This window comes from Hoplias malabaricus, chromosome 16, assembly GCF_029633855.1.
Source record: "Hoplias malabaricus isolate fHopMal1 chromosome 16, fHopMal1.hap1, whole genome shotgun sequence".
In the NCBI taxonomy this organism is placed as follows: Eukaryota; Metazoa; Chordata; class Actinopteri; order Characiformes; family Erythrinidae; genus Hoplias; species Hoplias malabaricus.
In genome coordinates this window covers 27,293,149-27,311,035 of record NC_089815.1, presented here as the reverse complement: position 1 = coordinate 27,311,035, position 17,887 = coordinate 27,293,149, and positions in this window count along the sequence as shown.

Below are 17,887 nucleotides of genomic sequence, written 5' to 3'. Positions count from 1 at the left end.
CGAGTGCAATTAAACCTGCGCCTCTTTAGATAAATGCAGACCGACAGTGTACAGGGCAGAGGAAACTATCTATTAAGTTCCAGGACAATAATTCACGTGGTTATCATTTTTGATTGGGATGCTTTAAATCTGCATTTTATTTCCATAATTTCGGCCTCATCTCTGCGGCACGCAGTCGCATGTGATGAATGTAATTGGCTCGCGCCGTGGCGCTTGTCTCTTTCAGAATATCTTTTTAGGATCAAGCAGTTTTTTTATGTGTGTGGTCTGTGTGTGTGTGTGTGTGTGTGCGTGTGTGTGTGTGTGTGTGTGTGTGTGGCTTTGTGTGGGGCTTGTCTGCCATTTTTGCAGAGGCTTAAGATATTAAAGTGCAACTCTAGTGATTTAAAAAAAAAAAAATGTAACCATACCAGCATCTGGAAGTTAATCTTGTGTTTAATGGCCACTGACCACTGAGGAGAGTAATGTCTCTTTTCCAAGAGTCTTCTGGAAGAGCCTCTGTTTGGTGTTTGGCTACAATCACTTCCTGTGACATCACTGGCTCCCTGGGGCGTGGCTAAAAACAATGTGAAAGAGCAGTGAGACTCCATCTTTAATCATTTGCTCCTGGGACGGAGAGTGAGGAAAGGGATTTGGTTTCCTTCCCGCCTCCATAGTGTTACATAGTTACATAGTGCAAGTTACATAGTGCAGTTTCTGTAGTGCTGAGCCCGGAGTAGAACTGAGAGAGGCTCTATTCTCCCTGTTACAGCTCAGTGGAGCATCACAATGATTTGGGAGGGAAATTTTAATGAAAACCATCTGTAATAATCAACTCTCTCTCACACACACACACATTTGAAGGAGCACAGGGAAAGCCAGGTGGAGCTTAACGACTGCTGGTGTCACTCTTTATATAACAATATTCAAAGAGAAGAGCTTGGACGTGTCCACTCTAATTTCAAAAGTGGACTTTCTTTGCTTTGTATCAGTCCTGTGTTTGCATTAATTTTGTGGTGAATGATATGTAATTGTTTTGTATAAATATGAGGCTCCAAGAAAAAACTCTTAAGGTGAAGTGGTGAAAAAATGAAAGGACTCAGCTGATGGAGGCTTTGTTTTACTTTGGTGGAACAAGGCTGAGCTGTGTGTGTTATTGTGTGTATGTATGTTTTAAGGGTTAGTGCTGTGTTCCTGTTTGTGTGTGTGTGTGTGCTCGTGTGTGTGTGTGTGTATGTATACTGCACAGGCACTCTAAAGCTTTCAATGGTTTAGGTATTATTATTATTATTTTTTTTCGCTGTATGGGTGTTTGATGGCAGCGTGTGTGCTTTAATCTTGTCTCTCTGGAGCACCTGAGTCTCCACTCTCACACCAGCACAGAGACGAAGTGAGTCATACACACACACACACACACACACTCTAGCTCTCTCTCTCTCTCTGTTCTGGGTCTGTTGTGTGTGCTGTATTAACAGAGTGACCTGTAGTAAACTCTCCCTGGTCGAGTTTCTGGTCTCTCTCTCTGTCTAAGTATTTTTGTACTGGACGGAGTGACCTGTAGACCCTCATACTCTATCTGTCTCTCTGTCTTTCTGTCTGTCTCTCTGTCTGTCACTGTCTGTCTATCTATCTGCCTCTCTGTCTGTCTCTCTATCCTTCTATCTGTCTCTCTATCTCTCTGTCTGTTTCTCTACTTGTCTCTCTGTCTGTCTCTCTGTCTGTCTATCTATCTGTCTCTCTCTGTCTCTCTATCCTTCTATCTGTCTCTCTATCTCTCTGTCTGTTTCTCTACTTGTCTCTGTCTGTCTCTCTGTCTGTCTCTGTCTGTTTCTCTACTTGTCTTTCTATCTGTCTCTCTGTCTGTCTATCTATCTGTCTGTCTGTCTGTCTCTGTCTTTTTATCTATCTGTCTCTCTTTCTCTCTGTCTGTCTTTCTCTCTATCTGTCTCTCTATCTGTCTCTATCTGTCTGTCTGTTTCTCTACTTGTCTATCTATCTGTCTCTCTATCTCTCTGTCTGTCTCTCTATCTGTCTCTCAGTCTTACTGCTTGTCTGTAGACACCCATTTATAAAAAGTAAACTCTGCTGATTTAACGTGAACCTGTTGTGGGCACAGTTTATCAGAGTCAAGCCGGAGATGAAATGTGTTGCTCTGGAGCAACTGCACATGAGCCGAGGATCCTCATGCACAGGCTCATTGCGAGACGTGTTGTTTGTGTGTGAAGTGGTCACAGTACAGCCACTAAACAGGTCTCTTACTCCATTTTGTAACTGTCCTCCATTTCGCTCTCTGCTTTTCACTTCCTCCCACTGCCTCCTGTTCACTCCTCCATCTCTCTCCTGTTTACTCCTCTGTCTCTCTCCTGTTCACTTCTTCCTCCCACTCTCTCCTGTTTTCTCCTTGCTCCCACTCATTCCTTATCTCTCCCCCTCTCTCCATCTCTTGTTCCCTCCCTTTTTCCACTCTCCGTGTCCTTATCTCTCCTATCTCTTATCCTCTTTTCATTTCTTTTTTATTTTCTCATTGGTTTCTCCTTGTGCCCAGTTGTTCCTCTTCGACTGACACTGACACTGAAACCTTGATCTTTCAAATCTTTTAAAATGACTAAGCTTTTACCTGATCTGGTATTTTCTGATCAAGCGACCACTTGGATAACATCCCCACTGCCTTTACACCGCCCTCTGCACTAACCTCACCCCTCCCTCACTCTCCTCCCTCAGTCACAGCCACTTCAACTTCAGAAGAACTCTGAAGCTCATTAGCTGATCGCAGAGGGATCTATAAAACATGCGGGCCGTGGCCCACCAGGACCGGGATCCACTGCCTTAGTGCCAGGGTCTGGGCGGCACGGTGGCGCAGCAGGTAGGTGTCGCAGTCACACAGCTCCAGGGACCTGGAGGTTGTGGGTACGATTCCCGCTCCGGGTGACTGACAGTGAGGAGTGTGGTGTGTTCTCCCTGTGTCTGCGTGGGTTTCCTCCGGGTGACTGTCTGTGAGGAGTGTGGAGTGTTCTCCCTGTGTCTGCGTGGGTTTCCTCCGGGTGACTGTCTGTGAGGAGTGTGGTGTGTTCTCCCTGTGTCCGTGTGGGTTTCCTCCGGGTCCAAAAACACACGTTGGTAGGTGGATTGGTGACTCAAAAGTGTCCGTAGGTGTGAGTGTGTTAGTGAATGTGTGAGTGTGAGTGTTGCCCTGTGAAGGACTGGCGCCCAATGATTCCAGGTAGGATCTGGAATCGTGACCCTGAATTGGATAAGGGTTACAGATAATGGATGGATAGATGGTGGAGTGTCACCTGTTGAGCCTTCACACTCTCAGCTCAGCAGCGTAGTGATTGTGGGATATGAAGGTGAGCACATGAACAATCAGGAAAACCTTTCCGATTCGACTGGAGCCCCTAAAGCAGGGGTTCAGAATGAGTATAAGCCTAATTACAGTCTATAGATTAGCTTACAACATGCTAACCACACACACACATACACACACACACACAGAGAGAGAGAGAGTCCAGGCTCTTTTTTCCATGGGAAGGTGACTTCATTGGCTTCCACTACATTTCATCATTCATTTCCTGAGAAGAAGATTGATGTAATTGTTGATTTGAATTGATTGACAGGTGAGAGAGCTGTCTCTTACGGACTCGCGCAGAGCGAGAGACCCTCTTTCTTTTGTCTTTTTTTGTCATGTGCTTTTGAACAATGTCTAGTGCCGTGTTTGCGTTAGATTTTTTTATTTATCTGTTATTCGACACTTCAAAGCTCCCAGAGCAGGTGGAGGTGTGTGCATGTGATGTCATCATCACACACGCAGGGTCAGATATCGGCATCTTTGCACAGAATTCTTAGGAAAAAGACGTCCCGATATGCACTGTGATTTCTACATGGCTGTTTGCAAGAAGTGCAGTGGTGCTTGATTGATTATGGGTAAGAAACTGGACTTTCTGTTAATTACAGCCTAAGAATTTGACTGAATGCCGTTGCACCGTTGGTCTATGAAAAATTCACATCAGCCACAAGTTTAAAACCACTGGCATAGGAACATTACAGTATCATTCAGGAAGTGACCCCAAGCTGATATCGGAAACCGGAAAAACAAGTGTGTGTTTGGATCTGAGAAACTGCAGGGCAAATCTGTGATGTCATAATGGTTTAGACAGAGCATGCTCTAAATGGCAGGTGGTTGTTAGTATCTAGCAAAAGTGCTGCAATGAGTAAAACAGCTCTCTTAAGAACAGCTGGTTTCAGCCTGTGTTCCTTTAAATATAAAATGAGCCGCTCGCTGTTCACCCACGCCACAGCCCACAGCAGTGAGAAGCGAAGAGCAGAAGCTCTGGTTTTTATCTGTTTTTGCTCAGTCCTCTTTCTTCTCGCTTGTTGTTTGTTTTGCTCGGTTTGACCTCATGCCTGTGCTCTCACATAAACACGTTTATTTATCTCATGTTTTCTGACTTGAGGCGGTCTTGTTTCACAGTGTTTGAATTGGTAGGCTCCAGATCCTCAAACAAGTGATGTTTTTTTTCTCATTACAGTGTAAACTTTGTCACGTCATGTTCAAGAAAATCACCTTTAATTTATTTGTTCTTCATCATGAAATGCATCAGGAACATTTTCTTGTAAACCAGCAATCAAAGTCAAAATCCTGCTTAAAGACGCAGCGTTAAGTCTTTTTCTCCGGACGTGGGCCTGTTTTGATTAATTGCTGTTGAAAATGGAAGTGGCAGAGGGCAGTTTTGCACAGAGGTTTAATCCTGAACGCTCCTGAGTCTATTGGATGTCTTCTTTCACGGGAAGAAAAAAGAGAAAACGAGCCTTCGTCAGGGCCTGTCTTCCTAATGATGTGACTGGTTTCCTCTTGTTTGACCATAATAGCGCTGAATGCAGTGTGGGGAATGCTTTAGGACGCAATGACAGAGCTCCATGCGCCAGTTATCAGCTCTCTTAATGGCGAGCTCTTTAAGTTCCTCCTCCAGCGCGTCTTCGAACCAAGGCCGCTTTGTGGTCGACTTCAAAGCGAGTCAGCGTGTGGTAACAGGGAAAAAAATAGCTCTATCAAACATGAAATTCTTAGGCAAAGAAATGAAATAAAATAGGCTGTTTTAAATCGCACACACACACACTCCCACACGCTCCAGCACGCCAATGATATTGGTCTCCTGCTGGCTCTCCATAGCGAATCACTGTGTCAGAGCTGTCATGTGGCCCTCATCGTATAGCTCCTGACACACTCAACAAACCGCTGAGAGAGAGAGAGAGAGAGAGAGAGAGAGAGAGAGAGGGAGAGAAATGGTGTGAGTGAGAAGAAAAAACGAGTGAATTAGAGAAAGAAATAGAGGAAGAAGTGATAGAGAAATTGAAGTGAAGGTAGAGTGAAAGAGAGTAAGAGATGTGTAGAAGAACAAGAAACAGAGAGAATGAATGAGAAAAACGGTGTGAGAGATGGAGAGAAAGTAGAAAATGGAGTGACAGAGAAATGGAGGGAGTGAGAGCGAATGAGAAATCCTCTCTAAAATAATTAACAGCTTTAAAATGATAGAGAAAAGACCGACCTGGGATTTCTCAAGAAATATGATACAAAATGTAGAAATTTCAGAGAGTAACCTCTTTCTGTTTCCCCCTAGTGACCTCTCAGTGACCACAGGTGCACCATTCAAACCTTAGTTCCATAGCTATTTTCTTTTTAGCTTGGCTTTTATCATTTTAAATAAACTGTAGAAGTTTTACAGTAGCTCCCTGGCCACTGTCTACTGCGAATATTAGAACATATCGTATCAATTTCTCTTCGGGCGAGAGGTTTAAAGACTTCCTCTCCGGCTGCGAGAGGAAAGTAAGGGCGAGTTGTCAGCGGGTCCCAGGTGATGACCATGAGCACACTGTCAGCTTTAGTGCAGGCTCAGAGACTGTTCTGAGTGTTAGAAAAACAGTTGGGAGAGTCCAGTCCCAGAGTCTAACCGGGATTTATAGGTAGCCTTAAAAGAAAACTGGGATTTAGCTGATTTCACTTTCAGGGTCAATACATACTCTGTGTTTGTCAGCACACATCCATAAAGCAGGATTTCTCAGTTAACCAACTAACCTAAGCCCAAAGCTGAGGACGGTCCAATAGGAATCTCCCTCAGCTCTGTTCCTATTGGAAACGTTCGGCTTTGTTAGCTTTGCTAACTGAGAAATCCTTAATCGTGGAATTGTGTTTCTACAGCTTTAAACTGTTTAAGTCCCGCCTTCTCACTGCTGCTATTGGCCTACTTCCTGCATCTACATCAGCCATTGGTCAGACAGCTATCCACCAACAGCAGATTGGCTACAGCCTGAAAATGGCTAAACACAAGTGTAAATAAACACATAAGTTTGACTTTAATTGACTTATTATTTTATGAGTGTATTTCTTCATTTTTTTAATTAATGAATTATATTATAGGGCGGCACTGTGGCACAGCAGGTAGTGTCACAGTCACACAGCTCCAGGTGACTGTCTGTGAGGAGTGTGGTGTGTTCTCCCTGTGTCTGTGTGGGTTTCCTCCGGGTGACTGTCTGTGAGGAGTGTGGTGTGTTCTCCCTGTGTCTGCGTGGGTTTCCTCCGGGTTTCCTACCACAGTCCAAAAACACACGTTGGTAGGTGGATTGGCGATCTACAAGTGTCCGTAGGTGTGAGTGTGTGTGTTGCCCTGTGAAGGACTGGCGCCCCCTCCAGGGTGTGTGGCGCCCAATGATTCCAGGTAGACTCTGGACCCACCGCGACCCTGAACTGGATAAGGGTTACAGATAATGAATGAATGAATGAATAATTATATTATTATTCATGTCGATGTATTAATGTTCATTAATATATTTGCATGATTTTAATAATATTTAACTCTGTCCTATCCTCTCTCTCTCTCTCTCTCTCTCTCTCTGTGGCCCCCCACAGCTCCTAGCCTTCCTTATCAGATACGTCATTGTGATCGTCACTGATGCCTAAAATCATTAGACAAAAAACCACATGTATTCAATTTCATACACAGTAATATATCAAACCTGCTACAGTTTCTTTGAGACTTGGCTCCACTGGCTGTGGATCTTCAGCTGTTTCCTTTCCTCTTTGTATTCTCTCAGGTCTCGGGGAAATACTTTGAAAACCTTTATTAATGTTTTTTTTATACTGATGTTGAGTTACAGCAGGCAGTTGTCTGTGGTAGACCTCTCCTCTGTCGTAGCTAATCAGGATGAGAACTCACACAACGGCACCTGGAAAATGCATTCAGCTGTCACTCCATCTTTCCGTCCTGGCACTTTCTACGAACACCTTGAGCCGGTGGACCCTGTCTGGTCATTCTGGTCATTCCCAGCGTATAGCTCCATTACAACAGCAGTGCCATAGCCTTATTTCCCTCTTGTAGCACTCCAGGTCGCCTTGTCCTGGTTTTGTCTGGCTGGAGCAATTTTTTATTATTATTTTTTTGTAATTTACACCCAGTCCTGATTTATGGCTCTCAGTGACACGGAGAAAAATGGTCCGCTTTCTCTTTTGATGCATAGCGACGCTTTCAATTATGCATGCATTTTGCATAATGTGCATTTTGCTGTCATTGACTGAACTTGACACTTTTTGATTTGTGTTTTTTATGCGGTGCCTTGTCATAAAAAACACGACTAATAATAAAAAAAACCCCAGCAGGCCTCTATCGCTGTTATATAGCATCTCCCCCCATTCTTTATCCAATAAAGTGTGTTATGCATTAGTTTTATGGTAAATTATTTGGTTACAGGTTTTCTTTGATGCAGTTTTCTGTCAACTAATGGCTCTTTCAGCAGCTAATAAGGAGCCGCATAATGCTCAGTAGTTCATTCCGAGGCTTAAAGTTTAAGCTGTTTTGAAAGTTTTGGTTAAGAAATGTGTGCATGTGTGTGTGTGTCCTCTTCTGTATGTGTGTGTGTGTGTGTGTGACCTGAATACCAATGCCAAGACAGTCTCAGAAAGCCTTCTACGGGTAATTACTAACTAATATTTGCTCGCTTTTCTCCCCTCCAAAAAAGCACTGAAGAAGCGAAGGCGGCTGCTAGTGTTTGAGTGCCTCTGAATGACAATCCTGTAGACTTCAGTGAAAACCACATCACGTAAAAGCCAACAAATTGCATGTGTCCTCAGGTTGACACGAGCCTTTTAATATCAGCCATCAATCTTCTCTGACAGACAAGGTTAGCAAAAGTACACACTCGCTCACAAGGTTATTGAAATACATTTAAACAGGAAATCACACTTCCTGTGGAAAAAAGAGCCGATAGACTTTATTAACACGAGGCCTAGTGTTTGAACGGTCCGTCTTATTTCATGGAAAAGTTAACAAAGTTAAGTAACTCATTACCGTGAAGATCCCCGGCAGCCCACCGCTCTGTCGCTGCTCTTATTTAAGCGGACCGCTGGATAAGTGTGCGCAGCCGTGTGGAACCCTCTAACTCGCTTTGTTCGACTCCTTTTTGTCCTTTATCGCCGTGTTGGCGGGTAATGGTGAACCATGACTTACAAATAAGGTTGACTGAAATAGCATAATGAGATGTCCCTGTAAGATATCTCTTTTTAATTAATTGGATATAATGGGGGAGTTAATTGTCAGACCCTCTCTGGGATTGTTTCAGCATATTACAAAAGGTCTAATGAGTTGGGTGTTACTGCACGATGCTATCTGCTCTCCTTTTCTCCTCTCTTCTCTCGCTCCTGTGCTCGTCGTTCTTAGTCTCCAACCTGTTCTGTATGCTGTTGTTGCATTTTTTCCCCCCCCCCCCCCCCCTCCAGTGTTTCTCTCCTGTCTTTGTGCCCTCAGCCCGCCATGTCACACCTAATGTTTTCCTATTCCTCCTCTTGTTTTCTGGATTTCTATATCTGTTTGTGTGACTACAGCAACGTTAAGGTGTACACGCTGCTTGTGCACAAGGCTTGTGTAATCTCTATAGGAGAGCATGGGCCAATATAAAAGGGTATATATATATATATATATATATATATATATATATATAAAAAAACCCTACACTAGGATGTGGAGCAGTGGAACATTCTCTGGAGAGACTGAGCTCCTCTGGGAGAAATTGGTGTGCTGTCTGTGATCCACAGCTACACATCCAACCTCATGGCTGAATCCATTTAACTCCTCACGCCAATGTTTTAATATCCAGGCTTTTCAACACAATGCAATGAAACAAGCTCCTAATTAATGCTCTTGATTTTAAGCCGCCTATTAATGCTCTTGCTTATAAACACCTTTTTTTTAATGTCCTTTTCTTTCTCTCTTTTCCCTCCCTTCCTTTTTTCCCCATTGTGTAACTATGCCCTGAAAAAGCCCATGTCAAAGAGAGTGTTGTTCTACCACTGTAATTTCACTGGCTTTTCTGAAGGCCAGCTTAACGAGAGCTCTGGGGACCGAGGCTGCTGGGAAGTGGCTGTCGCCAACTCTTTCTGTCTTACAGTGATGCACACAGACAGAGAGGGTGGGAGACAGAGAGAGAGAGAGAGAGAGAAAGAGAGAGAACAAATAGGGACACTATAAAGCGCTCTTACACTGGGAAGACTCCAATCATGTTCCTGCAGCTTCTGTTAACTGACATGAAGCAAGCGATGGCCGCACATATAACGTTTTATTGCCATTTCCTTCTCTTTTTTATTCCCCTAGAACATGCACATTTTCACAACCCAGCTGCGCCTCGCGAAGCCAGAGCCGCCCAGAAAGGAAGAACAAAAGTATGCAGCCGCCACACGCCCGGCAAAACACTCTGGCATATCTACCGAGGAAGTGGAAAGAAGCACGTTTCCGTGCTTGATAGCGGCGCTTAAATAATTCATTGGCGCACATTCTGTACAGCATTAGCATGATAAGTGCAACCCACCGAGCGCTCTGACTTAAAGGCCATGCGTGTAGATACTCATTACAGGCCACACAGGCCTCTTAAAGACAGCTTAAAAATCTTTACCATGCTTTTTAAGAAGCTTTAACTGTGATATGTATGAAATAAAAAATAAAAATGTTATACACACACACACACACACACACACACAAAATCATTGACTCACTATTGTTAGCAGATATTAAATGTTCTAAAATCTGTCATCTTTTCTATTTTGTGAGCACCAGATGAGTCAAATTCACTCCTACTGCAGCTATTTCACCATGACTTTGGAAACAGAGGCAGTGGGAAACATACAAATACCTTTAGACTCTAATAGAATATAGAACAAGCTTATACTGTTTAACTCCCTGTGCTACATGCTAACTATTTGTATATTAAGTGTTATTTATAAATGACTGTGTACAAGAAGCGAAGTTGTGCTCCATAGGTGGGTAATATTGAATTATCTTTTCTTGTTTCAGATTACGTAAAGGCTAAGCACCACTTAATGGACCTCCATGAATATTTCATATTATTGTAGTTACTGACATATATAAGTATGAATTAAAATGAAAATAGCAGCTTAATTTGCTTTAAAACTGACAATTTTATTAAACTGACGGAAAAACCCGAGCTCGCTACGGAAATTCATGAACGCAACTGTGACGTCACTTGTGGACAACAGCTGAACAACGCCGCGGTAAAACACCGTTATGACTGACTGTTATGACAGTATCTAGCTAAATAACCAACATTATTCATGACAATAGCCTAGCAATAAGCTAAACTCAAATTTAGAGGTACCGTTATTCTTGTAAATGTGATCGAAGTCGAACTCGAATTCATCCGACACTATAAACCTCCGTAATGCAGCTACGTAGCCGAGTATAATCTGAGCCACCGAGTTTAGCAAGTCAAGCTAACGTTAACTAACACCAACTAAAACAGGCGAAGTGAGTGTCCTTACCCTGTTTACCTCCATGTTACAGAGGCTCTTGAACACCTTTCGTTGGTGTCCTTACATGCCCATATTGTTGGAAAAGCGCCAGTGAAATGAGCTACAGATAACGGAGTGAGCGGATGGTCCTTTCCAAAGTGCCCGTTTAAAGTTGACAAATTTATTCCATTCTCTGGATATTTTGGGATCTTTGGGCCATTTGTGCACAGATGTCCCACTGTACATTGAATTATTGCAGCCAAAAACAACACACCTTTTTGTCATTTTGCATTAAATTAATCAGCGGTCTTTTAAACCTTATTCCTTGAATTAGTAAGAAATAACATGTTTTCTGACTATCAATAAACACAAGTTAGGAACTCAAATTCCACTGTATTTATTTGTTTGACACTTTCATATCGCTGGTGCTTAGCCTTTAAGGTGGAGCTGACTATAACTTCTAACCGCATGAAAGTAAATGTAGACCAAAAGTGCTACAAACTAAACAACGCGAGATACAAACACACAAATCCCCCTTAACACAAAATTCCTCAAACACACAATTCTACCTTAAAAGAGTTGAAGCATAAAGAGCATTTCCCCTAGAACCGTAGACATTGCTTTTAACAGCCTCTATAATTAATTTAGAATGAACAGACGCACCCAGATATTTAGCCATAATGTTGCTTGTGTTTGAGGAGGTTATTATTAGTGTGAACTGTCAGTTCTGACTCCTGGAGACATATGGATTGTGGTTTTCCAGGACATCCAGACTTCTCTTTGGATCTTCAGGGTTCTTAATAGCTTCCTCCTGATTCCTCTGATTGCCTCCATTCATCTTGTTGCTGGCCGTCCTCTTCCTCTTTCCTTTTCACCCTCAGCTGTTCCAAGCACAATCGTCTTTTCCAATGAAGTGATTATTCTCTGACTATGTCCAGAACGGGACAGCTTCCATTTGGTTATCAGAGCTTAGAGTGAGAGGGTTGATTTGGATCCATTTGGATTCATTTGTGATGTGTGTGTGTGTTGGGGTGGGGTTTTACAGACATAAGGTGCTCTCCAAACTTTTCTGCCAGCACTAGATTGCAAAGGTTTTGCTGTTCCAGTTTTCTTTTGTCCAACATTCACATCCAAACAGAACCAGAGAAAAGACCATTAGCTTGGACAAGTCTCATAATTATTTGTAGAGATTCACCATTGAACTGGAAGATGTTGTCAAGCTCCTTTATTCATGTTCCGCCGAATAATAACCTGTGGTGTTTGTTAACTGCTGGGTCCATGGTTGGTAATAATAGATGTATGAGGCCAAAGGATTCCCACCTTCCCTCCAAAGTAAGTGGTTATAAGAGACTTAAAGGGGTCATACCACACCCCATTTCCACAAGTGAACCCAGTTCTGGGGTTTAAATGAGAAGTCTGTGAAACTGGTCAAAATACCACAAGCATCAAACACCACAGCAGCATTCTCCCCCTGTCTGAACAGCCCTGTTCATAACAGCCAGTTTCAGCGCTTGTTCCTTTAAATGATAACGAGCCGCTGTTCACCCTGTGTTTGTTCACAAGTGAGGAGCGAGGAGCAGGAGCTCAGGTTTTTAGTTGTTTTCGCTCTGTTATCTTCTTTTCTCTTCTGAAGGATGTAGTGACTGTAGTGTCTAAAAACTCCAGCATCACTCCAGTGTTTGGTGCGACAGCAATGTGTAAATTGGGCAGCCGCTCCCATCTTTGTAGTTATCCAGTGTAAACATTCCAATATAAAACTAATCCCATGCAAATTGGGATTTAAGGCATCCCACGAAAAACTGACAGTGTTGTTTTATTTCACAGTTTGGGTTTGGATGGCTCTGGAACCCCAAGTGGATGTGCACATGCACTAAAGAAGTGAATCGTTTATAATATGTCAATTTAAGATATTCCTGATATTGTGCTATGAGTGTTCTATAATCTGTCTCCCGAAGGATGTTGGTAATTCTTTTACAACCTACTGCTCCTGTTAGTATATGCACACCATACAGACTAAACAAGTACGGTGATAAGGGGCAACCTTGCCTTGTCCTTTTGTTGATGTGGACATAGACTGTCCATCTTCTGTCATTACTTGTTGATCAGTGTAGAGGCTCCTCATTAGACTAATGAGATGCTCTGGTATAGCCTTTTCCTGAGAACATGCCATATTCTCTTTGCTGATATCAGTGACTTTCTTTCTGAACTCTCTGACTTGTTCAGATACTCAGTGTGCATTAGCAAAGATCTCTCCGGTTTCTTGTCCTGAGACCATGTTGCTTTTGTGGTGGTTCTGGTTCAAACTTCTCTGATTTAATGATCTGCTTTGTGATATAAGGGCTTATTATTTGACAAACTGTATATCATTTCTGGTCTTCTGCTTCATTGAACAGACATCTTCCAAAGAGGCAGCACGGTGGTGCAGCAGGTAGTGTCTCAGTCACATAGCTCCAGGGACTTGGAGGTTGTGGGTTTGAGTCCCGCTCCAGGTGTCTGTGAGGAGTGTGGATTTTCTCCCTGTGTTTGCGTGGGTTTCCTCCGGGTGACTGTCTGTGAGGAGTGTGGTGTATTCTCCCTGTGTCTGCGTGGGTTTCCTCCGGGTGAGTGTCTGTGAGGAGTGTGGTGTGTTCTCCCTGTGTCTGCGTGGGTTTCCTCTGGGTGACTTTCTGTGAGGAGTGTGGTGTGTGTCTCCCTGTGTCTGCGTGGGTTTCCTCCGGGTGACTGTCTGTGAGGAGTGTGGTGTGTTCTCTCTGTGTCTGTGTGGGTTTCCTCCGGGTGACTGTCTGTGAGGAGTGTGGTGTGTTCTCTCTGTGTCTGCGTGGGTTTCCTCCAGGTGACTGTCTGTGAGGAGTGTGGTGTGTTCTCTCTGTGTCTGCGTGGGTTTCCTCCGGGTGACTGTCTGTGAGGAGTGTGGTGTGTTCTCCCTGTGTCTGCGTGGGTTTCCTCCGGGTGACTGTCTGTGAGGAGTGTGGTGTGTTCTCCCTGTGTCTGCGTGGGTTTCCTCCGGGTGACTGTCTGTGAGGAGTGTGGTGTGTTCTCCCTGTGTCTGCGTGGGTTTCCTCCGGGTGACTGTCTGTGAGGAGTGTGGTGTGTTCTCTCTGTGTCTGTGTGGGTTTCCTCCGGGTGACTGTCTGTGAGGAGTGTGGTGTGTTCTCCCTGTGTCTGCGTGGGTTACCTCCGGTTTCCTCCCACAGTTCAAAAACACACGTTGATAGGTGGATTGGCGACTCAAAAGTATCCATAGTTGTGAGTGTGTGAGTGAATGCGTGTGTGTCTTCCCGCACTGCGCCCAATGATTCCGATCCCACCGTGACCCTGAACTGTATAAGCAGTTACAGATGAATGAATACTGTATTGTGATCCTTACACTCAGACACTGTGACTTCCGATCATTGAATCAGCATTTATTACATATTACAACATTTTTTCTGCTCTACAGGGATTCAGATCCATTCCCGGTGCAGCGCTGCTCTGTTGGGAAGGAAGCTGGAAAGGAAGAAAGAATAAAAGAGATTAAGAGACTAAGCTTGAACAGTTTACTGACTATTGTTGAGCATATGGGATTAAGCTTTAAAAAGTTCACAGTCATTTTCAACACCCATTTAGAGAGGAATATATAAAACACCAATCACTGAACTTCTATTAACACACACTTCGGCCATGCTGCTCTCACGTGGGTCAGCGCTGGAATGATTCGAATGTATTTCTATTTGACTTCACCCCTCAGTGCTTGGGAAAGGAGAGAGAGAGTGAGTACATATAGGCTATTACAGGATTGTGCTTATACAGTTCAACATGCCGAAATAAACTGTACCGTGATTTTCAATCAAAAGCATGTACTGTTAAAAACATGCAGCACTACAACATCTTTTCAATCACTGAATCCATTCACTCATTCATCTCCTGTAACCTCTTCATCCTGATGCTGATCAGTGGTGTAGAAATGGACCATTAGGTTGGCCCTGGAATAAAAGACAAATGCAAACTTTAGTTTTAATTTTGGCAGAGCCAGTGCACCAATGTTTTTGACTGTGTATGGTGTGTATGTGTGTGTGTGGCATGTGTGCTCTTGCTCGTATCACATCCCCTCACACTCCAGCTCTGAATCCGACTTGCGGGAATGTGTGTGCATGCCGAACAGTCAGGAAACACAGTGTGTCTGCGCACAATAACTTGCACATCTGGAGTTAGCTCTGGCTATCTGGAAAACTAATACTACACCCCTGAACACACCAAGCTCCTCTAAAACAGTCACCCAAGGTCAGGTTTGAACCCGGGACCCAGAGACCTTGGAACTGTGTGGGAGTGATGCTACCTGCAGTGCCATGATGCCCCACTGGAGACATCCAGGCTGTAAAAACCTTGTTCGAGTTACATGTTTTGTTGGTTTTCTATGGGAAAATAAGTACAGATCCTCCACAGAGAGAACCCTGTGCTAAAGTTTCGGTAGTCTACCAGGTCTTGCGTGGCTGTTACAGCATATAGAGAGAGACCCGTTTTCTCTATATGCTGTAATAGTTTTTTTTAACTCCCAGTTGTTTTTCACCTCTGTTCACTTTTCTCTGCAGAGAGATCTGAACATGCGCGACTTTTGCTTGTATTGTAAATAAAACAAGGGTCCTCTATGACTTCCAGGGTATTTTATATTCATCACTATACATAAATCCAGGCAGTGATTATTGAACTCAACGGTTGTTGAATCACAAGTGTGACCCCATTACGCATTTTACCTTTTGCATCAGCTCTGGGATCATTTGAATTCATGCTATTGCAGGTGCACTGTTGCTCACTCGGGGGAAGAAGGCTGGAAAGAGAGAGCGAGAGAGAGAGAGAGGAGAGAGAGAGAGAGAGAGAGAGAGAGTGCATGACGGATGGAGGGAACCCTGGCAGGAGCTAGTGAGGGAAAAGGCCAAAGAGCATGGGGGATGACAGAGGTGCTAGCCTACGCTACTGCAGCCGCACACCTCAATAATTCACGCAGCCTTTGTGTATGGCTGATGTAAAGAGGAGCACTTCAAAAGGTGCCCTGGTCCTCTGCGGTAGGTGGCAAAGTTGGAGTGTGTGCGTGCATTTTATCTCAGAAAAGGTGCCAACTTCTTGGCCCCGTTGGATGATCCGTGACCCACTCGCGTCAGCTCTGTCGTAACCTCTCAACTACGAGTGGCTGAAAAAAAAAAAAAAAGGCTGGTCCCAGAACAGCGTGATTCCTCACATATCCACAGCCTCCAAGGGCTGAGAGGAGATGAATAGGTATGCAGCTGTTAATTGGAGCCCCATTCAGAAAGCACAAGCACAGCCAGAGATCAAGAGCATCTTTATCCTCCCACTAATTCCTGCAATCAAACTTAAAGGAGTCGCAGGGAGTGAATTAGCGCAAGGGGAAAGAGAGGCGGAAGAGGTGGAGAGAAGGCAGAAACGAGCGCTTCTCCAGGGACGGGGCCAAGGAATTGAACTCCAGCATATTATGCTTATTTTTTGAAGCCTTTCCACATCACCTTCAATGATTCTCTCTCTCTCTCTCTCTCTCTCTCTCTCTCCCTCTCCTATAGGCTTTAAATTAGACATCGTGTTAAGTATCATCTTCTTTTCCACTCACACATTTTTTTCCACATCCCTGACACATTTATGCTCGACGTAAACATGCTCCATAAACACAGCTGTGGATGACTTCAGTGGGGCACGTATCAGATGAGAATAACATGCTTGTTTGCTGATCTAAGCGAGACACTGTGGTTTTGTGTGTATGCAAATGTGTCTATTATCATTCAAGGTCATGACCTTATTCATTAAAATAACCCGTCCACTTCTGGGAACATACACCGTGTGAAGATACTGAGGTTCTGTAGTCTTAGAACTTAGAACTATATATATATATATATATAGCTTGTGGATAAGTATCTAACCCACCAACTGCTCCCCAGGCTCTGAGCTGGCTGCCCAAGGCTCCAGGGGAGGTGTGTTTTTGTTCACTTCCTCTAATCCCTAGTGCAGTATTCAAACTATATTTTACTTTATTTCCCTCCAAAAAAAAGCCCCCACTGACACCCCCCCCCCACCCTCAAACAAAACAAACCTGCGAATATGCAAACTACCTCCGCATATGTAAAAAAATCAGGTCAAATCATCCCATTGGTGTAGGACTTTTATTGTGTATTATTTACTGGCTACAGAATAAAAGCTAATATATAGCAGTACATGAAGATATGAGCATTTCCTTTGTAGCCCCATGGATGCTACATTTCTGACATGACATGGACGTCTTAATTAAAATAATTAATTAAGCAACTTTACTAAATTAGGCGGCACGGTGGTGCAGCAGGAAGTGTCGCTGTCACACAGCTCCAGGGGCTTGGAGGTTGTGGGTTCCATTCCCGCTCCGGGTGACTGTCTGTGAGGAGTTGGTGTGTTCTCCCCGTGTCCGCGTGGGTTTCCTCCCACAGTCCAAAAACACATGTTGGTAGGTGGATTGGCCTAAAGTGTCCGTAGGTGTGAGTGATTGTGTGTGTGTCTGTGTTGCCCTGTGAAGGACTGGCGCCCCCTCCAGGGTGTATTCTCGCCTTGCGCCCAATGATTCCAGGTAGGCTCTGGACCCACCGCGACCCTGAACTGGATAAACAGATACAGATAATGAATGAATGAATGAATGAATGAAATGTACTAAATTTGACAGTGTCAGAATGAAAATAACTATTATAAGAATTGTTTACAAAAAAAATCTCACAGCTCAAAAACTGTAATTTTTTTGTATATTTAAATTATATATAATTTTTTACATTTGATTTTACACGCACTGAAATCTTCTTTAGGGGGCGCAGTATTGCTTCTTCCATGGCACTGCTTCAAAGAGCCCTTTTTAGCTTCTTTATTCATAAGCATGTTGAAACAGATGGGCTACAGTCGGTAATCACACACCCGTGCTCCTATAGCTAGAGGACCCTGAGAAATGGCCGGTGTGAGAGCGAGTGAATGTAATGAAGTGGCATGTTGGTGTATAGTATGTTTTTAGCTGTGTTTTTTTCCTGAAGCCATATGGTTACCACAAGCGGCAGTGATTTCAGATTCAAACCCAATCTGTCTCTATCAGCAGCGAAGCCATCAGATACACACCCACCTCCCAATTCC